The 25,466-nt window shown below is 42.2% G+C and overlaps 1 long non-coding RNA gene across 2 annotated transcripts; it reads right to left on the bottom strand.

The window, feature by feature from the left end:
- Positions 1–5,341: 5,341 nt before the first annotated feature.
- On the bottom strand, positions 5,342–24,550 carry LOC137352335 (uncharacterized). 2 transcript variants are annotated; one of them, XR_010969683.1, is made up of 5 exons: positions 24,406–24,550; positions 23,865–24,108; positions 18,931–18,995; positions 10,621–10,799; positions 5,342–5,645 (listed from the first exon to the last, which is right to left on the bottom strand). It is a non-coding gene; the product is annotated as an uncharacterized lncRNA (long non-coding RNA). The 2 variants fall into 2 exon arrangements; XR_010969684.1 differs by lacking the exon at positions 18,931–18,995.
- Between the last annotated feature and the right edge of the window lie 916 nt (positions 24,551–25,466).

The following is a 25,466-nucleotide window of genomic DNA, read 5'->3' as shown; positions in this document are numbered from 1 at the left end:
TTCTCCTGGCTGTCCCTTCACCCACTATGAACTCCAGCTTGACCAAAGCTCTGTTGCCAGCACCCTATCTTTCACCGAGTCCCATTCACCCATGATGCTTGTCCTTGCTGACCTACAATCTTCAAAAGGCTCAAATTTACAATTCTTCCTTTGCACTCAAATTGCTCCATGCCTTCCTCCTTCCCTATCTCTAGAACCTCCTCGATCTCTGCAATACCACCAAGCCACTACCCATCCCTGGATTCTCTGTTCCTCTGATTCTAGTCTGTTGTCAAAGTCCTCCTCCCTTTTGACCCACCATTGTTGCCTATGCTTTCAGCCATCTAGACATCAGTCTCTGGAATTCCTTCCCTAAACTCTTTCTCTTCTCCCGATTCTCCTGAAAACACATCTCTTTATCCAAGCTTTTGGTCACCCATCCAAATTTCACCTTTGGTTTGGTGTCCATTTTCCTTACATCTCAGAAGGTTATCCTACTCTAAAGTTTCTACATAAATGCCCTCTAGTGAAATCATTCCTTTAGGAATCCTCAAGAGTACATAGAATCTTATAGAACAGTAAAGTGCAGAAGAAGGCCATTCAACCCATTGAGTCTGCATCAGCTCTTTCGAAAAGCAATCCAATTAGTACAACTTGCAAGCTCTTTCCCCATATCCCTGCAATTTTTCTTCTTCAAAAATCTATCCAATTCTCTTTTCAAGACTACAATTGAATTTGCATCCACCAGGCAGTGCATTCCAAATCCTAACCAGTCTTTGTATTTGGGCGGCACAGTGGCGCAGTGGTTAGCACCGCAGCCTCACAGCTCCAGTGACCCGGGTTCAATTCTGGGTGCTGCCTGTGTGGAGTTTGCAAGTTCTCCCTGTGTCTGCGTGGGTTTTCTCCGGGTGCTCCGGTTTCCTCCCACAAGCCAAAAGACTTGCAGGTTGGTAGGTAAATTGGCCATTATAAATTGTCCCTAGGATAGGTAGGTGGTAGGGAAATCTAGGGACAGGTCGGGATGTGGTAGGAATTTGGGATTAGTGTAGGATTAGTATAAATGGGTGGTTGATGGTCGGCACAGACTCGTTGGGCCGAAGGGCTTGTTTCAGTGCTGTATCTCTAAACTAAACTAAACATAAAGAAGTTCTTCCTCAGGTCGCCTGTGGCTCTTTTACCAATCACCTTAAATCTATTTAAATCTTAAACATAAAATAATATTGCTGCACATAGAGAAGTTCTAACTCTAGATAAAATGTTTTATCACATACTTTTTCAGGAAAACAGTGCTGCTTTAAATTAGGAATGAAGGCATGAATTTGATATAACTGCTTGGTACTGAAGGGCACAGATTCCATTTTCCGTATCTCTGTAAATGGAAATGTGTAAGTGTCCTAGGGTTCAGGGACTTGGCTTGAATTCCCATGTGTATGCTTGATGCGGACAATTATTTTTGGCCTCCACTAAATGTCCGTACATGGTATTCCTAGGAAATTCCAAAGTTCATGTCAGCCTCAAGCATGCTTTCCAATGGTGATCTCTTTTTCTGTCGACCACAGTTTTTAACTCTTTGACCCTTGTATTTTCCCCATATACCCACAAGAGTTAAAATGCATCCAATGTGGAAAAAATCGAAAGTGTTACAATATTTTAGAAGACTTGCATTTATATAGTGCTTTTCATGGCCTCAGGATGTCCCCAAGCACTTAACAGCCAATGAAATACTTTTTGAAGTGTAGACACTATTATAATGTAGGAGATATGGCAGCCAATTTGAGCACAGCAAAGTCCCACAAACAGTAATGAGATAATGACCAGCTCATCTATTTTAGTAATGTTGGTTGAGGGATAAAAATAGGCAGGGCACCAGGGAGAACTTCCCTGCTCTTCTTCAAATAGTGTCATGTGACCCTTTACACCCACCTTAAAAGCCAGAAAGGGCCTGGGTTTAATGTCTCGGCTGAAAGGTGGCACCTCCAACCATGCAGCACTCCCTCAGTACTGCACTGGAGTGTCAGTCTAGATCTCTGTGCTTAAATGCTGGAGTGGTACTTGAACCCACAACCTCCTGACTTAGCAGCAAGAATGCTACCAACTCAGCCATGGCTGACACTATAAATACAACATATATGTGAAAACGATTCAAAACTATATTTATATTTCTCCTGTGCAACCTGAACTCATGTTGGGGTGCTGTGCCTGAAATTATTCTATTAGCCACTATCTTTAAATTAATGCCTTCTCGATACTGCGATACTGTCTCACAGATCAATAGAAACACCTCCCATTACTTGTCCTTTCATAACTCGTCATAGTCTTGAAGACCTCTACAATTGCATGGTTAGAAAAGTGCTGCCTTCTTATCTCACCCAGAGAGCAGGAATGCATTAATGACCTCTTCTGTCAAGGATATTGAACGGCATCCAGTATAGGTACAACAAGGGAGCATGACCTTTATATAAAGTGGTATTGCCGTTTATATGAGGTTTGCAGGCAGGCTGGATACCTGGAAGAGTCAGGAATAGACTGCTCTCAAAATATTTCAATTGATGTCATATTGGCTGCTGAGGTAATAGGATCTGTACCATCTGAATAAAAGTCTTTGAATCACGCCAATGCAACCTTCCAGAGGGTGAATAGACAACAACAGCACTCAGCCTAAATGGTCACTAACTCCGGAGCCTTTATAAGCGCCAATCACAGCTCATCAGCTATTTCCCAAACCTGATTGCTTCACATTCCAGACTTGGGGGAATTTATGAGTAATTTTGTTATCTTAGATTGGGACATTTTTGTGGCTATTCCTCACGAGACCGTCAGGCATAATTTAACAAGAATAGTCCAAAACAGGACTTAGAAATGTATTTCAGTTGGATTTCAGTTAGCTTAGCAATAATAACCCATTGTAGGTTGTCTATTGTGCTGTCAAATCCACATAGACATTTTACTCGTATTGCATTCGGGATGATGCTGAGCATCAATGATGACACTGGTGCAGATTAATTACTTTGTATCTGCAGTAACACAAGATTTTGCCATTAATGTTATTCCTTTGATTTGTTTGACTTAATGGTAGCAGAATCAGAAGGTTCAACCCTAACCGAGGATTTCAGCCCATAGTTTTGGCTAGAATTTGAGTGCAATACTAAAATAGTGCTGCATTGTCGATGTGCTGTCTTTTAGGTGGGACATTAAACTGCTTTCTAACTGCTCAAATGGATGTAAATGGATGTAAAATCTGGAACACACTGCCTGAAGGGGTGGTAGAGGCAGGAACCCTCACAACATTTAAGAAGTATTTAGATGAGCACTTGAAACATCATAACATACAAGGCTATGGGCCAAGTGCTGGAAAATGGGATTAGAATAGATAGGTGCTTGATGGCTGGCATGGACACGATGGGCCGAAGGGCCTGTTTCTGTGACTCTAAAGAAAATCTCATGGCGCCAGTCAAAGAAAAGCAGGGCGTTTTCTTGGTGTCCTGGCCATCATTTAACCCACAACCAACACAGCCAAAAACAGCTTAACTATGATTGATCTTACTCTTGTTTGTGAGATCGTGTTGTGGAGAAATTAGTTATTTTGTTTGCCAAGAAAAATAACATTGACTGCACCTCAAAAATAACTTACCTTTTGCCGAGTGCTTTCGGACATCCTGAAGACATGAAAGGTGTTCTTTAAATACGAGTTCTTTCTTTCTCTGTTCTGGCTTAAAAGTTAAAAAGAAATTGGCTGAGCCATTTGTGCTCTATGACAGCAGTGATTCACTGATCAAGCCTCTGTTTACAAGGCTGTTAATGTCTTGCATCGACATTTAACCAGCAACTTCACATAAATAAAGACGAGGACGCGCAGTGATCGCATTACTAATGGGCCACTCAAATATTTCTGCTTAACCTCAGGCCTCAGCAATCAAATATCAGTAGGTTAACCCTTTGTGTTCTGAATGCCATCTGGCACTTTCTAATATTTGCAAAACTTTTGGCACTTAAAGTCATCAAATATGATGTTGCATAGTTTTAAAAGGTAATACTTTAGGAATGGAAGAAAGCGAGGATACCTGAGGAAACATTTGGAGCAAAAACGCCCCAGCCAATGTTGAAGATTTCTGTTAGACACATGTCATAGGAGTTCATAGAATCAATGAACAGTGCAGCACAGAAGGAGGCCATTCAGCTCATCGAGTCTGCATCTGCTCCTTTGAAGAGCAATCCAGTTAATCCCACGCCCCTGCTCTTACCCTATATTATTTTTCTTCTTCAAGTACTTACCCAATTCTCTTTTGAAAGTTACTACTGAGTCTGTATCCACCACCCTATCAGGTAGTGTATTCCAAATTCTAACCATTCGTCGTGTGAAAAATCCTCCTCTTGTCAGCTTTGCTTCTTTTGTCAATCAGCTGAAATTGCCCGCTAGTTATTGACCCTTCAGCCATTGGAAAGAGTTTCTCTTTATTTACTCTATCTAAACCTTTCATGCTTTTAGACGCCGCCACGAAATCCCTTCTCTGCTCCAAGGAGAATAACCCCTGCTCCTCTAGTCTATCCACGTAACTGTAATCCCTCATCCCTGGAGCCATTCTGTACATTCTCCAAAGCCTTCACCTTCTTCCTGAAGTGATGCCTGAACATGGACACAATATTCCTGCTAAGCCTGAGCTAGTGTTTTATATGGGTTTAGCATAACTTCCTGCCTTTTGTACTTCATGCCTTTAGTTATAAAGCCCAGCATCTGCTGATTATGCTTTACTAACAGCTTTGTTAACCTGTCCTGCCACCTTCAAAGATTTGTGTGCAAGCACCCCCACATCTGTTTGTTCTTTTTTTTAAAGAGATACAGCACTGAAACAGGCCCTTCGGCCCACCGAGTCTGTGCTGACCAACAACCACCCATTTATACTAATCCTACATTAACCCCATATTCTCCACCACATCCCCACTATTCTCCTACCTACACTAGGGGCAATTTACAACGGCCAATTTACCTAACAACCTGCAAGTCTTTGGCTGTGGGAGGAAACCGGAGCACCTGGCGGAAATCCACGCAGACACAGGGAGAACTTGCAAACTCCACACAGGAGGTACACAGAATTGAACCCAGGTTGCTGGAGCTGTGAGACTGCGGTGCTAACCACTGCGCCACTCCCAGATGATAATTTGTGCATCCATTGTACTCATGGTGAGCCCCCCTGCCAAATGCTGGCAATCAACTTATAAAGGCAATTGCTTATTTCCAGATGGACAGACATGAAGTGCACCTATCTGACCACTACTCTCACCAACACCCTTTCTCTGTCCGGTGAATCACATTTGTACTGAGGTGGTTCTGACATTCGTCGAACACTTTCAGGCTTCGTGAAAACATTGCATTTTATTTTGTCTCTCTGTGTTTCAGGAGACTTCATGCCAACCATGACACAACTTGACAAGTAGATTAGTGGTAGATGAAGCAGCACCACAAAATGCCTTGGGCGGATTGCAGGTGCAGTTAGCTCTGTGGTTCTTGGGAGATGTGGAGCCAAATGTTAATACCTACAAGTTCTAAAATGCCAATCAGCACGTCTCCCTCGATGTTTCGGTTGACGAGTGCTTAGGATCTGAAATACACAGCCTGAGAATGTGGTGGAGGCAGCTTCAATCGAGGCATTCAAAAGGGAATTAGACATCTGAAAAAGAAGAATGTGCAGGGTTATGGGGAGAAAGCGGGGGAATGACATTAGGTCAATCGGAGAGCCAGTGCAGACATGATGGGCCGAATGGCCTCCTTCTGCACTGTAGCAATCCTGTGATTCAGTGTGACCGTAAATGCAGAGCCCTGCATGGAACAGCCTCAGTCTCTGGTCTGCCCTGAGTTGTTTGATCTCGGTCACATTGGCGGTAGATGTGCTACAACTTTCCTCTGTATCCATGGGTCAGGGAATGCGGGGACATTAGGTGGACTGACACAGGCAAATAAACTGAAAGAAAGACTTGCATTTATATAACGCCTTTCAGAGCCTCAGGATGTCCCAAAGCACTTTACAGCCAATGAAGGACTTTTGAAGTGTAGTCTCTGTTGTAATATAGGAAACACAGCTGCCAATTTGTGCACAGCAAGCTCACACAAACAGCAATGTGATAATGATCAGATAATCTGTTTTAGTGATGTGGGTGAGGGATAAACATTGGCCAGGAAAAGAGTGAGAACTTCATAGTACCATCCAACTAAGAGGACAGACAGGGTCTTAATTTAATTTCTTATCTGAAATACATCAGCTCTAACAGTGCTGCAGTGGAATCACAGCCTAGATTATGTGGTCAAGTCCCTGGAATGGGACATTCTGACTCAGAAGGCTGAATTTTGAAAGCTCGCCCCCAATGATGTAGAGGGGGTGGCCATTCTGTCTCTGGCAACGGTCTCTGACGCCATTTGCAAAGGGCTTCAAGGCCTTCAGTGACATTTACATTTTTAAAGGTCCTCGACTCCGGGAAATAAAAATAAAATTTTATTACAACTTTGAATCCCGTCTCCCACACCCGCAATGAGTGATCTATTTATAAATTGCCCTCTCCCCCCAGAAAAGCTTTTATTCATATCCTGAACTTACCCCCCGAACTTTGTTCCTTTTGCCCCTCAACCCCTTCCCACCACCCCCACAGCCAATCACGTTTGTCTCTGCCGCTCCCCAACCCCGGCCCTGAAAAATTCACTCCTCCTCACCGGCGTCGTGCCTTGGATCTCCGAACAGAGATCAGAAGGCGCATGAGCTCCGGCCACCAGCCGGAATATCGTCATGGGACGGCCGTCGGGACAAGGTAAGTGCTTTTGCATGTAATTAAATTTATTTGGTTTTTTTTTATTTGTTGTTAGGGAAGTGGGCATTGCTGGCTTGGCCAGCATTTATTGCCCATCCCTGATTGCCCTTGAACTGAGCGGCTTGCTAGGCCATTTCAGAGGGCAGTTAAGAGTCAATCACATTGCTGTGGATCTGAAGTCACATGTAGGCCAGACCAGGTAAGGACAGCAGATTTCTTTCCCTAAAAGAAATTATGGGTTTTTACAACAATCGCCAATGGTTTCATGGTCACCATTAGACTAGCTTTTTAATTCCAGACTTATTAATTGAACTCAAATTTCACCATCTGCCGTGATGGGATTTGAATCCATGTCCCTAGAGGACTAGGCTAGGCCTCTGGATTACTAGTCCAGTGACATTACCACTACACCACCGCCTCCCCTTAGTTAAATATTTAAATGAAGGCTCCGCCGCCAAGCAGCGGGGGAGCTGCCCCGAGGCCTCGCCAGCGGCAGTAAAATGCGGCAGGGCCTTCCCTGTGTCAAGGCCCGTGGCGGGACTCTCCCAGAAGTATTTTCCGGGACTCCTCACCATGACCCCTGACGTTGAGGGGCTTAAAATTCAGCCCAGAGTGTGCTACCCATTGAGCCACAGCTGACAGCTAACTGCACTCAATATCTGAGCTCACACACCACTTGAGTGAAGTATTTCAGAACGGGCGGGAGGGGAGCGCGGAGGGGCGGGGGGTGCGGGTACTGGAGCTGGACCTCGATGAGTCAGCCCAAATGGGAGAGGAGAAAATTGAGGGGAAAAATAAATGAATAGCTAAAAAAGCAGACTTTCAAAGGAACATTTACAGGTCACTACCACCAGATGGCAAAATGCAGCTCAGTGTGTAAGGTACAAATAGTGAAGGCAAAAGCTCATTTTAGCATCAGGAGCAGGAACGACACCACTAGAGGAACAGTAATGGGAAGAGCTGTCTCCAATTTCTATGCAGCACAGATATCGAGAGTTGTGTGGGCAGCAAGGATTTGTTGAACTGCAAATATAGCCTACAGTTCTTTTAATCTATACATGTGACTCAAACCCGAGGTGAGAGCAAAGGCTGATGACTCACTGGTACAATGTAAAATTTAAATAGGGAAGCTCATTTTAGTCCCTGACAAAGTATGAATCACATGAGAGGGAGAGTGAAAAACAAGTACACAAAAATCAGCAGCAACATAGCAGGATATAGAAGAAATTAAGGATGTTGTTGATGGCGATTCCTGAGCTAGACTAGTTCCTCACTGTCACAAGCATAAGTGCTGACAAAGATAGTAAAAACAAGACTTGCACATTGTTGCTGATCACGTGCAAGTGTCCCAAGACATTTCCCATGCATCGAATTAGTTTTGGAGTCTGTCGATTGTTGGTGCAAAATCAACTGTAAACTTGCATCTAAGGGCAAAAAAAATACTATCTTGCATCTCCATCAACCACAGGATGAGAAAAATATATACGGAAAAAGCACGTTTGTGGAATCATTGCACAAGCGCACTTGCATTCTGCAGCTATTTTCTGGACTGTACACAGGAGAAGGAGACACCATCGAGATTGGCTCCAGCTTCTCACCTCCTTGAAAAAAGTTATATCTGGCCACCAACAACCACTTGGACCTACTGGGCTCCTGTCACCATGGGAATGAGAAAATAGACAGGGATGGGGACCAAACAAGGATATGGAAGAAACCAGTCATTCTTCTTTACTACAGCTTGAAAAAAACACACACACACTGTCCACAATAATCCAGACAAGACCTATTTCAGGAGAGCTGTTTCTCACATGAAGCCAGGAAATATGTATTGCCGACCACACAGGAAAGTAGTACAGGAAATATGACTGCTGGCAGGTATTTACCTGGCCCTAGGAACAAGTGCTTACAAACAGATTGCAAGTTATTGGGGATAAAATGGAATCCTGATCTGGAGCAAGCTCTATTTTGCATTCACAGTCAGAAGATAACATTCGTACCCAGCGAGCAGGGGAGAATTTAGATCTTATTCATTCCATTGCTGTGTGTGACAACTTGCTGTGTGTATAACGGTCTCTGCATTCATTCCATTTCAAAGTAATTCAAGGTGTTGGTGAAGTGCTTGGGATGTTTCTCAGAGAAGTCATAAAGGGTTATATAAAGGCAAGTCTTCTTTCTTATTCTCTAACACGACAGTTCTAAAAGTCAATGTCTTGTCGGCAACAGCTAAAGATTCAATTTGCTGACGTATAAGGTGCATTCCTTATTTGGACATCATGGTTCTGTGACACCCCAACACGCCAGCAGCCACGCACTTCTATGTCTGTCTCCACACGTTGTATTCTTAATTTACACTATCACAAATACGCTGTGAGGGAAATTCACTTAGTCCTGGCTTTCTGTGGATATAACCACATGGGATCTGCGCGTAGAGTCAAGTACACAGGCAGTGGTTTGCACCGCAGCCTCACAGCTCCAGCGACCCGGGTTCAATTCCGGGTATTGCCTGTGTGGAGTTTGCAAGTTCTCCCTGTGTCTGCTTGGGTTTTCTCCGGGTGCTCCGGTTTCCTCCCACATGCCAAAGACTTGCAGGTTGATAGGTAAATTGGCCATTAGCAATTGCCCCTAGTATAGGTAGGTGGTAGGGAAATATAGGGACAGGTGGGGATGTGGTAGGAATATGGAATTAGTGTAGGATTAGTATAAATGGGTGGTTGATGGTCGGCACAGACTCGGTGGGCCGAAGGGCCTGTTTCAGTGCTGTATCTCTAAACTAAACTAAACTAAACTACACGAGGCCACCAGGGTACCTGGGCTGCCAAATGATTATGCTGGGAAATCATGAGAGCCTACAATGTGCGGCCAGTAGGCAAGGGTCTCAGCCACCTGTCAATTAGGATTCCCATTTCTGATAAGTGCAAAATGAGACATGGGGCAGGATAGGGCCAAAGCAGGGCCTGGGATCATGGCTAAGTTCCAGTGTTCGCTTCTATTGATGTGAATTTTTCAAAAAGCCCAATAACTAATACTTCCACATCATAAGGCACAGAAGAAAGTTGGAAAAGATGGACATCTATTATCCAGTTCTCATTTGAAAAATCCCCCTGGAATTCACCAAACAGTCTGGCATCAAATCTGTTTAGTTCTGAATAGAAAGTGTGTGGTTTAATGCAAGCTGTGACTAAACATAAAATATGATTCGCTGCATTTCAGAATTTAGGTTTGTGGCAACGCAGACAGTTCTGAGAGTCAAGTTGACCTGGAGCTTCTATATGATTTCCTCCCAGATAACAGCTTAATTTGGTGCAAATTGGATGAAATAGCGCTAAATATCATGAAATTTTAAAAGTGGGCTGTGCCCATAACCATTTTATCCTGAAGTAATCACGACCTTTCACATTGGTTCAAAAGTCCATTTTCCTGAAACAGTCCCCGCTTACAAAACTGGCCACAATCCCAGGGCGAAATGGCGTGATTCGTGGGAAACTTTTACATTTGGGCTTATGCTAATATTTGCATAGAAACTTTAGCATAACTTTGCCTCGGCAATCCCAGTGCATTCAGCACTCATCTTGTCCACATCAATATCTGCTCCATTTTATACAATAAGGAGGTTATCGAACAAAAATCTCAGGTATGACCGTGTATATCGAGCTTCTACTTTTGCTACTTCACAATGATGTATTATGCTGTATCTGATTGTCCAAACTGACTGTTTCCTAATAAACCTTACATTTTCATTGTTGCTGCCCCTTCTAACTCAGTTCTACGTAATTGGATTTGAATGGAATGGACCAAATGGTCTGATCCATGTCTACCAACCAGAAGTAGACACAAACGTTTTCTCACCTTGCAATCCACTCTCCATCATGCACTTTCCCCCTCCAGGATACGTGGGTGATGGTTTTCTTCATTGCTGTCACTAATGATTTGATAGCATAAGATGCCACTTGAGAAAAGGAGCCAAATAATGTTGGATGTCCCCTGCAACATCCTACTTCAGCCAAGAGTTCCACTTTACAGTCTGTCTAAGGTAAGAAATTTCAAGAAGTAGGCAGGTTAGAAACAGAAGTGCCATCAGTCTTTTTTAAATAGAAACCTGCTCTTTAGTGAAATATCTGGAAATGAAACTCATACATAGAATTTAAAGCACAGAAACAGGCCTTTTAGTCCAACAGGTCTGTGTTACAACAGAGATTCCTCTTTCCTTACTTTATCTCACTCTATCAACATATCTTTCTATTCTTTCTCCTTTGTGTACTTACCTAGCTTCCACTTAATGCACCTATGCTATTCGCCTAAACTATTCCACGTGGTAACGAGTTTAATATACTCACACACTCTGAGTATAGAAGTTTCTCCTGAATTCCTTATTGGATTTATTAGTGGCTTTTTGTATTTTCACCCTCTAGTTTTGGACTCCCCCACAAGTTAAATATAAACTGGTTGTATTTAAAACTAAACTCCATTTCCCCACTTTGACTTATGGTGTGGAGCCGTTAGTTATTAAAGTTTACAAATTTTCATCAGTAACACAAACATCAGACCTCGATCCATGATCCCAGACATGTTTCTATCACCCTGTGCTGTTTTGGAAATGACAAATAAAGGACTAAACTAGGTTGAGAGCCAAGTGCTCTATCATCTGAGCAGGGAAACACTCTCAGATTCAAATGAATACTTACTGACTGATAGATGGCATGCGGTATAGATCAAGGTTAAAGTGGATCAGCATGATCTGAAATGGAGCCAATTTTGCGGCACTAGAATTTAATGACAGCATTATAACAGAATACGGAAAGATTAAGGAGAAAAATATCAACCCAAGTCTTCTTTGAAACACTTTGGTCCTGTTACAGGAAAAAAAACTTGTAAGTGTTTGGCCAGCAGTTGGGACTATTGACAAAAATTCCTGTGAACAACAACTTGTCAAACATTCAACTGTTGTCAAACGCAAGATACTGCAGAGCAGCTGTTCAACAAAGAGACAATGTGGCTTGTGGTGGGTGTTTTAAGTATCTGATGTTTTCCCTGGATTAGTTATTTGTTTTTCACAGAAAATGAACTAACTTTAAAGGCAAAGTATAAGGCCTGCACTGATCTGTACATGCAAGCAAATATCTAAGTGAAAAAAACGTGTTGAAAGATAAGGTAATTTTCTGGGACCTAAACATCTCGGTCTATACATCTTGAGCTGCTATAATGATTTGATCTCCTCCTTCCTTGTTAATAACATGCTGCGATTGGGGCGTACACGTTTTTTTCTGTTTGCTCTTTATAATTAATTTTGGTGACAATTGCGTAGCAATGCAGGTACGGTCATACATTCATGTACTGGTTAGTTTTCTGAACTAGTAATCCAGAGAATGTGAGTTGAAATCCACCCCACCCATGGCAACTTGAGAATTTGAATTCAGTTATTAAAAAAACGCTGAAAATAAAAGGCTGCTAGCTGTAAAAAAAAAGCGACCATGAAGCTAGCAGATTGTTGTAAAATCCCAACAGGTTCACTAATGTCTTTTAAGGAAGGAAAACTCATCTGACCTATATGGGATGCCAGTCCCGAACTAACATAGTTGATTCTTAACGTCCCTCTGACGTGGCCACCAGCAAGCCGCCCAGTTGCATCAAACTGCTTTATAGAAGGTGGCCCACAACCATCTTCTCAGGACAGGTGGGGGTGAGCAATAAATGCCAGACTTGACAGTGACACTGACATCCTCAGCATGTGTTTCGAATAAGGTGTGCATGCACGTGAAAGGGTGAGTCTGTAAATGATTCACAATGCATGGGCATTAGTCAACAACTCATGATTCTATTGCACTAAGTGTATACAGTATGTTGGATTGACACATTGTATGTAAGAAGAATTCGTGATCTGTTGATGGCACCCCATTCTTTGTTGTAAATATTCATCAGGACTTGCAAACGTTTGAGCTTTCGGAACAAAATTGTGACACAGTTCCATTCTATAGTGAAGAGAAATCAGAGTAAAGGTTTTTGTAAGGAAATTTACACCAAATACCAGATAGAAACTTGCCTTGCAATCTTCTATGAAACAAATTCTCTATTACTAATGCTCTGGTTAAACGATTCAACATATTCTGAGTCATAAAACTAATAACATTCTGATCCTAAATCAAATAACAAATCTTCAAACAATGTTAGAAAGTCACCTGATGATAGAAATGCTTTGAAAACATCACAAAATCGGGAGGGAAAAGGCAACATTCTGATATTCCCTGTGGCCTTCACTCCTGTACACAGTTGAAATAATGACAGGCACCAATGTCACCAAGTTGTAAACAGGAATTATTTCTTGGGAGCAGGGCTCCAAATCAATGAAATTCACGGCACCTGCTTGAAAGTGAGAAACTGCCACCATTCTCTGAACTAGGGTTATCAAATTCTGACAAATCCATAACAGGATGGAAGCAGGAGAGTGGAGGAAGAAAAGGATGGGACCACAGCTTTAGCTCTGAATTTTAATTCTCCAATTACAGACCAGCAATGCACCCATGATCATTCAATATATTTTAACAATTGGCAAGGTTGCTTGCCGATGGCAGCTACTGGAAAAACCTACCCCCTGATGAATTCTTCACTGATGAGAAACTTAATAATCTAACACCTGTGCATCATAAATAACAGGAGTGGAAAGAAAATAGGTGTCAATTTTTTAAAAAGGACTTTCATGGGGCACTTTCTCAAATACCCATTGGTGTTGGGCAACCCTCATCCATTGGCAGTGGGCAGTATGGTTGGAGCTTTCCTATGCATGCTGCCAGTGGATGGGATTTCCTAGCACTAGCATGTTCGGGGAATTGAGCTCCTTTGTGTTCACTTTTAGGTTTTAGAAGTCTTGTTATTTAATTCAAAAACCAGACTGTCCAGGTCAAAATTGGGAAAGTGACAACCACTCTTGGAAGCAAAGCTGCTGCAATTATTTTTAGGATGTGTTGACATTGTATGAAAGGTGAGTCAGCAGGAAGGAGCCCCATCGCCATGTGACAGTGACAAGCACAGCAGTTGTACAAACTTGTCCTTCCAAATCAGGAGGAGTCATAAAAACCACACCTGAAGAAACAAAATAATGGAAAACAAACTATTTGTGCCAACGATCACAAGATCCATGAGAGAGGCCATTTGGTCCAACTATGCAAAATAAGAGACTGACTGTCCCTCTGCCATCCAAAAATGTCCAATTATTCCCATGTTTTTTTCCAGGACCTCAAAACAATGGAACTCCTACAATCATCAGGCATTTGAAAGTGGTCTTGATTGCTTTATCAGGGAATGTAGGACCATTGCACGGCAGAACATACTTTGCTCCAAGACTTCCTTGCAAAGTTACGCAGTGTGGAAAATACAACACAGGAAGACTTGAAACCAAGCTGAGTCGATTCATATTTTGGCAAAGGATGATATTAAGTGCAAAGAGCCTGGAATGCAAAAGAACTACTGTGTAATGTACCAAAGTCCAACATAATAAAAGCAGAGTAACATCATCTGACAAATTCTTGAATAATGGTATGGTTTTTACTTCCACTGCGCATCACATCTGCTTTAAATGTTTTTTTTTAACCAGATCCCTCATTGGCGTATCTTGGCATACATTAAAATAGTGTTCTGGATTAAGCTTATTTGTGCTACTTAATATTGTGTACACTTCTATTAGGTCCTCTCTCTTCACCTTCGTTCAAAGTTAAAGAGGTGCATTTTTGTCTCATAATTGATTTACCCCTGGAATCAGGTTGGTGGCACTTTGCACCATTTCCATAGCTTGAGTGTTTCCCTCCTATTTGGTATTCAAAACTGAACACAGCACTCAAGGTGCTGACCGTGACACTATACAGTTTTGGCAATAATATCTTCCTCAGCTAGTAATATAATTAAGTATTCTGTATTGTTTATGACTGCTCCACTAAGGTTTGACATGCTAGCCATGGTAATCTTCCTTCACATCCTTTGCTCAGATGTTAGACAGACCTGGTATAAGCAGGTGGTTTACATGCCTACTGACAGGGCCTTGTGCCTTGAAACTGGTGTGAGACCATCACTGGTTGTTGGCCTCAAGCCCTCTGGCTGCAGTTGGCTATTAGCAGCCAGGCCCAAGATTCCATGGGAGGCTGCAGAAATCAGATGACCTACCTTCTTTGGCTTTCCTTGCCTTGTTGCCTGGCCCCTACAGACCCTCCAATCTAGGAGCAAGGTTTAACCTAAGCTTCTTTGTGCAGCCTTCAAAAAGGGCAGTTTTTCCTTTGCATTGAGAGTAAACCAAGGCACAGGTCTGGAAATGCCATCCTCCCAACTCATCTCTGTGGCGGCCCTTATCCTGTAGCCACTGTGGTCACACATCCAGGTCCGCCTCTGGGAAAACCCAGAAATCCTGGGGCAATAGAAAAGAGAGAGATTTGACATTGCGGGTCTCCTCACCATAGCATCTGGGAATTGAGCATTTTTCAGGTACTACAGAGAAAAACATCAGGGGCACTAGGTATATTAGAGTATAGTAACCTAGTGCTATGGTCATCGTCTAACAACCACAAGGTGATGAGTTCAAATCCCACCACAATAGCTTGTGAAACTGAATTTAAAAATTGGGCTAGTTTTTGGGCGAGCACCAAACAAAAATGGTTTACAAATCTCCTTTAGAGAAGGGGGTATGCCAACGTTACATGGTTTAGCCTACACATGACACCAGCCCCACCGTATATGGTTGACTCTGACTGCTGCTAGGACAACCAGGGATGGGCAATAAATGCAACCATGCCTATGTCACCCAAATAGGGGAATAAAATAAAAATGGTGCCAAATCTGCCATTATGCTATAATTTTCTGCTTATGCATTTCTATACGCATGGCATTCACCTTTCTGCCAGGGGTAGATTTTGTCTAACTTCTTTTCTAAGTTCCTGGCTGCTTCATCCATATTAAGATTCCATATCTCCTCCCACTTCTCCCCACAATTTAGTATCTTCTGATGTAATGTTTATTCTCGCCGAGTAGGAATTCACACTAAAGGCGTCAATGGGAAGTGAGCTAGATTACAATATGAGCTGTGGTTATGGTAGTTCATATATTTGCACATTTGAATACTCTAAATAAAAGATGACCGACTCAGGTATATTTATTATGCTTCAAAACACAGTCCCTAAAGCCAGAGGTGTTCTGTTTCCTCAAAACGATGACCCCTATCCATCTCTCTTAGACATTTTAGAAAATAACGTAATCCTATAAGGCCTGGCCCTCAAAACATGTCAACATGTGCACTGCTATTGGAAAATCCTATGATGCTGCATTCAGAGACTTCGTGCTGAGTAGCCCCTTCTTGAAGAATCAGACATGTTTACGTTTTCACGTGAAGGAGTCGGAGATGTGTTTCTTTTGGGCCTCCTTATCTCGAGAGACAATGGATACGCGCCTGGAGGTGGTCAGTGGTTTGTGAAGCAGCGCCTGGAGTGGCTATAGAGGCCAATTCTGGAGTGACAGGCTCTTCCACAGGTGCTGCAGAGAAATTTGTTTGTTGGGGCTGTTGCACAGTTGGCTCTCCCCTTGCGCCTCTGTCTTTTTTCCTGCCAACTACTAAGTCTCTTCAACTCGCCACAATTTAGCCCTGTCTTTATGGCTGCCCGCCAGCTCTGGCGAATGCTGGCAACTGACTCCCACGACTTGTGATCAATGTCACACGATTTCATGTCGCGTTTGCAGACGTCTTTATAACGGAGACATGGACGGCTGTATTGCCCCAGAACAATATGCTGTATTGCCCCAGAACAATATGGATCCCATGTAGTGACAATCCATTTCTACTCATAAATTTGAAGTTCTTACAGATACAATGAGCCTCATAAAAATAAATCTGTCTGTTGAAGACCTTAATAAATTAATTGTACCATTGAAATCAATGGGAAGAGTCCCATCACAAGTTAGATTTGTCGGTAAGTGTTGAAACCTATAAAAAGACATCCTACAAACATTTCTCAATTAAATTCTTCAGGACAGCAATGCATCAGATGCTGATAATCAGTGGTTTACATATGATCTCTCATTGCTAATGGCAGGGTATTCCTTGGGGGAGATGAATGCTCTTCTATAAAGCACCACTAGCCAAAGCTGTCTCAGAGTTTTCAGGCTTCCCACTGGCTCAGAAGGTACAAGCCCAACCCCTGATCCTGATGACCCACATCAATCAGGTAGGCTTGATCCTTGATCGACACTGCGTCAGCTGGTCTCAGCCAGAGCGGAATTAGGGAAAGTTCAAGCAGCCTTCGGGGAAACAAAAAATAATCAGCTGGCAGCCCCTACCCAATTGCTATGCCAAGATTTGCCCTCGGAAAATGTAGGTTGAAATCAAGGAGAGACTGAGGCTGTACTGCTCTCCACTCACCCTACCCCAGTTAAACATATACAGGCAGCTGACAGTCTCTACTTATGTTCACAGATGAAGAGTGGCCAGATGGATGTGGGCTACTTGTGCCTGTGGAATTGTACCCAGCAGGAGGCCATCAGGAAGGAAGGTAAAAGCTTAGAGAATAAAACACAGCCTCCAATCGCAATATTCTATAGTATAATTTCGAGCATATGGAGGTTATTGTTTCACTGCAGTCCATCTTCATTTGAAACTTCATGTTCAAACAATTCGGCCTTTAAGAGAAATGGCCATAGCAACTGAAGACTACCTCATGATTCAATTTGTCCACACGATGAATATAACAGGTTAGCTGCTGAATGTCTCCAGAGTCAGGTCGCTCAGCATTAATGCAGCAAGATAGAGCAATATATACACCAGCACTGTGCTCTTCAGGAACATTTGCAAATATGTAAATCACAGGCATTTTGCATTTAATCTGTATTTCTCCATTCTGAATGCAGCTAAACTTCAAATAACAAGCTTTAAAGTGATAGGAAAATTCCACTGCGGTGCAATGACATAATGGCCCAAAAGGGAATAAGTGATGTAATCTCCACAACACATCAATGGCCCAAGGAGCAAGCGGAATATATTTTAATATTGTGCCATTTGCTACAGACCAATATCTTTCCACCCCTTTGAGAGGGCAGAGGTGTATTATTCACATTAAACCCGCTCTGCAGATGCTGCACACTCTCACAATAATCCCAGAGTGCAAGCACAGCAATAGCTATGGAAACATATTAACCAGTGTTTAAAATGGAATGCAGCTATTAACCCATTAGCATCTGCAACTATTGGAGTATTTTCAATATCTCTGTTTATTGGCAACAAACAGCACTTCAGCAGATTATAAGGGGAGTGGGCACCACAAGTAAGAACCCCTTGGTTTCATTGTAAATAATCTTAAAACAGCTTTCCTAGTTCCCACCTTCCTCAACACTAAGGTCTTGGGCTCTCTGATTTGGAACAATGGTTACCGCATTGCCCAGATATTCCATGGGCAGACCTGGAGCAGTCAGTTCAGGGTCTTAATGAGCCTGCTTGCAACAGGAGCAAATTAACACAAGGGGCCAGATTTTGCTGAAATAATAAAGGAATCTGAATAACGCACACCGTTATTAATTCGCAAATGGGCCAGCAATCTGTGGAGAGTATAAGGTACTTCTTGAATTGTGAATCGTCACAAGTTGCCAGATGATTTGAGCCACTCTGTCAATAGGCTCGTGAAAACATCATCTTTCCCTTAATCGTCCTGTGATTTTCTTGAAGTTGCTGTATTTGCTCAACAATTGGCCATTAAGCTCGCCACAAAAGTTTAGTAATTATCAGCATAAGTACCCTCTTAATGACATGATGATTGACGAACCAGTCGCCCTCTTTTTCCTAGAAGGTGAACAATTGTAAGTGGGGAGTTTCATTCCTTTATGTTGTGGACTGTTCTAGGAGATTTTAAAAAGGTCAAATTTTAAATTGAACTTTTTTTTTTCTTAGTTCCCTTTCGGTCTCTTTTGTGTCTCAATCTAACTTTTCTTGCCCTCATACAAAAGCAAAATACTGTCGAGGTTGGAAATCTGAAATAAAGACAGCAAATGCTAGAAATACTTAGGAGATTAGCAGCATCTGTGGAGAGAGAAACAGATTTAATGTTTCAAGTTGATGATCTTTCAGCACCTCTAATAGTGCAGTATTCTCTCAGTACTGCACTGAAAGGCTGGTTACTCGCTCTGTAAAGGACTACTCACCTGGGCCTGTCTCTTCCATGGGTATCACAGACTCATAATTCCTTGAACATCCTAGCGTGCTATTCCTTAAGAATGAGAGGTGAAAGAATCAGTAGCATGTGCATGTTATTTCAGGCAGCATAGTCACGCTCAGAGCCATTTAGCAAGAATGGATGCAGATGCAAAACCCAGTTCAATCACTCAGTCCTTGGATGTTTGTGGGACAATGCTCATGGATGAATGGTTGCATGTTCTGCTCCATAATGGTCACTGTTGTCCAATTGTGTGACAAGCTTTGAGACATTGAGATAATATTTATTATATAAATATGTTTTATAGCTCCTGATCTGAATCACATGATAAAAAAATAAAATGAAGGTTTAAAAGAATGTGTTGTGTGCCAGATTGAAATTGTTTTAGAGTTTCTTGTACCGACAACATCCTCAGTTTAGCTCTGAGTCAAAAAAGTTCAGGTTCAATCTCCAATCCAGGACTTAAAAAGATAAAATAGTTTGATGCACCAGTGCCCTCTGTTACTAAAGGGTGGTGTGGCACTCCCAGGGTTGCTGCCTTTTGGATGAAGTCTTAAAACAAGTCTCTATCTGCTCCGGAGAAGACAAAAAAACCCATGGCACTATTCGAAGCCCTAGACAACATTCCTTTCTCAATAAACGCCCCCAAAATAAATAGATTAAGTAGCCATTTATCTCACCTGCTGTCTGTGGAAGCTTTCGGAGTGCGATTGGCTGCTACATTTGCTTCTGTAACACTAAGGGTCTGAATTTCCCAAGGCCCTGCAGCACCAGTAGTTGCTTATTGGAACATTGTGGGCTGCACTCCTTGCAATTATTGCTGGATTGACATTAATGAATAGGATATTGTGGGCAATACACTGAAGCCATCAGCTGTGTGTAAGGCCTCAGTGATGGCCTGAAGCCTTGAAAGATTTTGCCCACTGACTGCATGCAAAAGTAATTCATTGATTGTGAAGTGCTTTGAGACATCCTGAGCATGGAAGAGCGATCTATCACAATGCAAGTTTGTTCCTTCTTCTTTACCTGGAAGCGTCATTGCATAGTGACCACAAAATATGTGGATGTATTTTCCTTTGAAGGCAAAAATTATGCAAATTTTTTTAAAAAGCATCATAATTATAGTTCACATTTAAAGATTATGAATACTTGGCTCACACTTCAACAGATTAAAAAAAAAACTCCTTTGATAGCCAAAGGGACTTTGCAGTTCTTTCCTGTACTTGGAAAAAGTCCAATTTAATCTTTTTTTGTCTCCACTGTAATCTATCATACGAAAAGCCCTTAATAAGCAGAAAGGAAGTTGTCCAACTCATTCCAAGGTGACATCAATGCCAGTTTATAATTGAATACCAGGTAGATAAACAAGGCCAACTCCAGGTGGTGTCTGTTCCATGAGGAACCAACTGACCTCCACTTGCCACAGAAATTGAGAACTCATTGCACTGAGTGACGGTTATGAACCTGATACAACAGTCCACCATGAAGGGGATTCACAATGCATTTCTGATGCAGCTTCCAAAGAATGTTTATGTTTTAGATCATCTAGAAAGAAATACTTTGCATTTATATAGTGATTTTCACATCCTCAGGACATCTCAAAGTCCTTCACGCTCAACGAAGTACTTTTGAAGTGTAGTCACTGTTGTAATGTAGGAAATGGGACATCCAAATTGTTCATAGCAAGCTCCAAAAACAGCAATGTGATAATGACCAAATAATTTGTTTTTGAGTTGTTGATTGAGGGATAACTATTGGCCAGGACATCAGGGTAATTCCCAGGCTCTTTTTTACATCCACTTGAGAGGGCAGACAGACCCTCAGTTTAACATCTAATCCAAAAGGCAGCACCTCAGGCAGTGCAGCACTCCCTCAGTAGTGCACTGGAGCATCAGCCTAGATTTTTGTGCTCAGGTCTCTGGAATGCAACTTAAACCCACAAACTTCTGACTCAAAGCAGAGAGTGTTACCAACTGAGCCATGGCTGACATGAAAACTGAGAAAGACGGACATCTCTTCCTACCATCAGCTAACAAGGAAAATTGTATGCAACTATCACAAAGATAAGTACACATTGAGGAAACCACTCAATCTGTTTATCAATACTTTCATAGAAACTTATCTGTAGTGTCACCTGTAGATAACATTGCATGATCTCAGGTCCATGTCCTTTCCGTGTGTGTGTGTGTGTGTGTTCTTTGCAAACCACATGTTGAGAGTGCCTCTCAAAATGGTGTATCCTCTTTATGTTTGTTTGATGATGTCATCAGTTGAATCAGTAACCTAGTCTGTTGAAGGTATGGTTTCTTAAAGGTGAAGTCACCATAACACTGCATTACACTATCCACCATCTCTTGAGTGTTTCCAGTGTTTTTGCCTCCACCATTCTAACCAAAAGACCATTTCAGATATTAGTCACTCTGTGAAGATGTGCTTCTTGACATCAGTTCTTAACTAGCCTTTTACTAGTTATACCTCACTTTGTCCTGTAGTCATAATGCTCTAGATTAGCCTTTAACATTCCAACTAGTGAGGCAGAGGGCTGAATTCTGTAAGCCCGCCGGAAAAAAATGGCAGCCCACGCCAAAGAGCCACTGCAATTCCAAGCGCGGCAGCTCATTTAAATAGCCAGGCAGTCCCCCACGCCACCCCCCCCTCCCACACGTCCCGATCACATGGATGGGGCGGGCTGTCTGTCCCCAACAATGGTGTCAGCTGCCTGTGCGCAGGTGCTGACGCTATTTTTATAGGGCTGTCAGCCCTACCAGGAAATTTAAATATTTAAAGATAGATGAAATGAAAAAAAAGTATATTTGTGTAGCCCCCTCCCACCTCCCCATAACAATGAAATTAATTATTTGCCCTTTCCCCCCAAAACACTTAACTTTACCATCTGACCTGCCACCTTCCCCCTCAACTGCACAAACTTTAAAACTATAACCCTTCCCACCATCCCCTACACCTATGATGCTAATTTGACCTGTCCCCCTCCCTCGCGCACTGAAAAACTTACCTCCTCCACCCTCCCCACCAGTGTTGTGCCTCGTTTCACCGGACAGGGTGAAGATCACCGTGGGACATTAGGAGGCGACGGGAGAGTCATTAATTCAAGGACTGTAATTTATTTTAATATTGAAATTCCGATCCCGTTGCCGAGCAGCATCTGAGCGGGGGGTGGTTGCCACGAGGTCTCGCTGCCGCCGGCAATATTGGGCCGGGCTCTGCCAGCGTCGAAATCCATGGCGGGCGTCATCCGGGGCCATCTTCAGGCACCCCCTCTCCCCACCCCTCTGCCATGGCTCCCAACATTGGGGTCTCTATAGAATCCAACCCAGAGTTTCCGCTTTGAGTGCAATCGGCAATCTGGGTGCAAAATGCCCGCAAAATTGCACCCATTTTGAAAAATGCTTACCCCTGCCCCTGAGTTTCTGCTCAAATTAATTTGCCTATCACCAAATGCAAAATCTGCCATGAATCAAGACAATCAGGCAGCATTTTGAAATATAATTTAAAAAAAAAAGAAATTTGTTTAAACAGTATTCCTTGATATATTTAACAGTAGTAACTTGGTAAAGTTGTTTAATACAGGTGAAAATCGATTTATCACAAAATGACTTTTAAGATGAGGATAAAGCAGTGGATGTGGTGTATATGGATTTCAGTAAGGCGTTTGATAAGGTTCCCCACGGTAGGCTATTTGGCTAGCTGAAAGAAGACAGAGGGTGGTGGTTGATGGCAAATGTTCATCCTGGAGTTTAGTTACTAGTGGTGTACCGCAAGGATCTGTTTTGGGGCCACTGCTGTTTGTCATTTTTATAAATGACCTGGAAGAGGGTGTAGAAGGGTGGGTTAGTAAATTTGCGGATGACACTAAGGTCGGTGGAGTTGTGGATAGTGCCGAAGGATGTTGTAGGGTACAGAGGGACATAGATAGACTGCAGAGCTGGGCTGAGAGATGGCAAATGGAGTTTAATGCGGAAAAGTGTGAGGTGATTCACTTTGGAAGGAGTAACAGGAATGCAGAGTACTGGGCTAATGGGAAGATTCTTGGTAGTGTAGATGAACAGAGAGATCTTGGTGTCCAGGTACATAAATCCCTGAAGGTTGCTACCCAGGTTAATAGGGCTGTTAAGAAGGCATATGGTGTGTTAGCTTTTATTAGTAGGGGGATCGAGTTTCGGAGCCACGAGGTCATGCTGCAGCTGTACAAAACTCTGGTGAGGCCGCACCTTGAGTATTGCGTGCAGTTCTGGTCACCGCATTATAGGAAGGATGTGGAAGCTTTGGAAAGGGTGCAGAGGAGATTTACTAGAATGTTGCCTGGTATGGAGGGAAGGTCTTACGAGGAAAGGCTGAGGGACTTGAGGTTGTTTTCGTTGGAGAGAAGGAGGAGGAGAGGTGACTTAATAGAGACATATAAGATAATCAAAGGGTTAGATAGGGTGGATAGTGAGAGTCTTTTTCCTCGGATGGTGATGGCAAACACGAGGGGACATAGCTTTAAGTTGAGGGGTGATAGATATAGGACAGATGTCAGAGGTAGTTTCTTTACTCAGAGAGTAGTAGGGGCGTGGAACGCCCTGCCTGCAGCAGTAGTAGACTCGCCAACTTGAAGGGCATTTAAGTGGTCATTGGATGGACATATGGATGAAAATGGAATAGTGTAGGTCAGATGGTTTCACAGGTTGGCGCAACATCGAGGGCCGAAGGGCCTGTACTGCGCTGTAATGTTCTAATTCTAATTCTAATTCTAATTCTAATTATAAGAAACATTTGAAACTATTTTCTAGTTATATGGGGGTACAGTAGTCAGTTTCTTAGGATATTTAAAACAAAATTACATTCAAAACTGTATCACATCTTCAAAGGTTAAACATAAAGGGAGTAAACATGGTTTCAACAACTAAAACATAGGCTACTTACTGCGTCAGGAAAACAAAGACCCGCGGGTAGAGGTCCTCTTAATAAAGATGTGGGAGACTGTTTTTCTCTGAAATTGATAGCCTCTGAATGAAATTGTGTTTCAGAGCCACATGATCCCACAATTTCGTCATTGGATCCTGTTCACAAGTCTTTTATGTTAAAAAAGAATTGCAACCCACATTGGCATTTCGCTCGAGTCACATTCTTCAGCCATTCAGTAATCCTGGATTTCAGCCTCAGCTGACTGACAAAAAGGATATTCTCCCAATTAGCCAATTATTTATACCCCGTAACTTTGAGAGAATCTTAAATTCAGTCCCCGTACACATATGATTTATGCTTCTGAATCTAGCATATATCGTTCAGAATTACAGAGCATCCCTACAACAAACAACATCTGGCACTCAGGGCTCCAACTGATACTATCAGTGAGGGAGTGAAAGCAGCCGAATGTTTTCTAATGAACGATGATGGTGACATTGAAATTGTGATAGTATCACCAGTGAATAGATTTGCATTTTGCTTCTGTCCTGCTACTAACCTTAAAACAGCCTTTTGTTCAATTGTTCATCAGTAATGTTTGAAAAGTCAAAATTTGTTCAGAATTCTGACAGTGTGGCATATGCATACATCAATTATTTTCAATATATAAAGTGGAGATCATGGCGTTGCAGAACAACCTTTCAGGGACTTTCGCAAATTGGAAAGCAATGCATAGGTAAACAAAATGAAACAGGAACAGCTATGGGTTATACTGAGCTCCTGTGAACTTTACCTTTATTTCAACACAAACTGTTTAACCTTAGTGCCGAACAACACAGCTAGAAGTAAGTAACTGGTTTCAGCTGGATTTGGGAGAGATGCAAGTTCAGCAACAGTTATGCATTTTATAATTTTGTAAAGGATTAACTGATATCAGCTGTAGACCTAGACATTTAAAGTAGTTCTTTGACTATATGTGCCATAATATTAATATTTCAAGGATTGTACTTATTCAATTTCCCCAGTTTATTTTTTTCCTTTTTAGCTTTGTTTTTATCTCCCATCTTTTCCCAAGGGCAATGACCCTTTGCTGACACACTTTTCCACCAACTTGAGTCATCCTCGGGATATCAGCCGAGTGTCCATTGTTCATATGTGGCCCTTGGCAGCGAGATTTAGCAAGCTATTAGACCGCAGGGGGCAGCACCTACTAAACCTGGCCTCATTGGACACATACACAGCGCTGGATAGTGATCATTAGAGGGAACCCTGGCTGACTTTCTCCTCCTTACTCAAGGCAAGCTGAGGCTTTGAGCTAGTCAAATGGCAATTAAAAAAGCTGCTCCCGTCTACCAAATGGACATTGGGAGCAAAGAGACAGAAGAAGAAAGTTCAAGAAAAGGAAATGTTCAATATTAGAAAAAGAAAATAAAATTCAGCAGAAAAAGACAAGAGCACAAGGAGATTAAAAAAAGACAAGTAAAATGTAAACATATTGCTTATTTTTGAAATTGTGTTTCAGGCATTGAATTTAGTATCTTTTGGTTTAGCATCATAGATATCAGTAATAGCATGTTAAAATATTAGTGGTTATTATTAGTATTCAGCATTGGAGTATAT

The sequence above is a fragment of the Heterodontus francisci genome, chromosome 38, assembly GCF_036365525.1.
Source record: "Heterodontus francisci isolate sHetFra1 chromosome 38, sHetFra1.hap1, whole genome shotgun sequence".
In the NCBI taxonomy this organism is placed as follows: Eukaryota; Metazoa; Chordata; class Chondrichthyes; order Heterodontiformes; family Heterodontidae; genus Heterodontus; species Heterodontus francisci.
Note: the sequence above shows the minus strand (reverse complement) of the source record. Positions and strands in the feature narration are given on the sequence as shown.